The sequence below is a fragment of the Ovis canadensis genome, chromosome 7 (assembly GCF_042477335.2).
Source record: "Ovis canadensis isolate MfBH-ARS-UI-01 breed Bighorn chromosome 7, ARS-UI_OviCan_v2, whole genome shotgun sequence".
Taxonomy (NCBI): Eukaryota; Metazoa; Chordata; class Mammalia; order Artiodactyla; family Bovidae; genus Ovis; species Ovis canadensis.
The window spans coordinates 19934770-19935515 of NC_091251.1; the positions used below are offsets into that span (position 1 = coordinate 19934770).

Consider the following 746-nt stretch of genomic DNA (forward strand, 5'->3'; position numbering starts at 1 on the left):
TCTCTTTCCCTTGTGATGGTCTTTGTGAATTTATGTCAGCCCCTTGGAGGGGGACACTCCAAAGAAGAATTTGTGTTCCGGAACTAATTTTCAAGTCTTAATTACGTGCTGTCTCATTACATATGACTTTAAGTTACATGAGGGTTTCAGTGAGGAAGGAATGAAAGAAAGAAAAGGAAAGTGATAGGAGTGTTTCATATATGTCCACAAATATTCTATTTTTCTTCTTTCTGTGCTATTATCAGGAGATGTAAAGGGCTAAACCTCTGAGGTTACAAAAATTGTGCCACTTACTGTGTCAAATGGTCAGTATCTCTCTGAGGCTTGAAATACGTGCCAACCTCATTTTGGAAATCGGAGAGGGAATGATGATAGGAAAACACTAATGAGATATGTTATAGTTCTCACTTTCCCTGGTGGCTCAGAGGTTAAAGCGTCTGCCTGGAATGCGGGAGACCCAGGTTCAATCCCTGGGTCAGGAAGATCCCCTGGAGAAGGAAATGGCAACCCACTCCAGTACTTTTACCTGGAGAACCCCATGGAGGGAGGAGCCTATAGTCCATGGGTCGCAAAGAGTCGGACACTACTGAGTGACTTCACTTCACTTATAGTTCTTAAGTATGGTCAAATACAGGTTCATTTTAATTACAATCAGTTTTCTAATAGAATGAATCTTATGGGTTGAATTGCACACACACACACCACCCAAAAAGATGTGTTAAAGCCCAAAGTCCCAGATCTGTGTA

At 41.6% G+C, this 746-nt stretch overlaps 1 non-coding gene across 1 annotated transcript; it reads left to right on the forward strand.

Annotated features, from left to right (window-relative positions):
• Positions 1-410: 410 nt before the first annotated feature.
• Positions 411-483, forward strand: TRNAS-GGA (transfer RNA serine (anticodon GGA)). The gene has a single exon. It is a non-coding gene; the product is annotated as a tRNA-Ser (tRNA).
• The last annotated feature ends 263 nt before the right edge of the window (positions 484-746 follow it).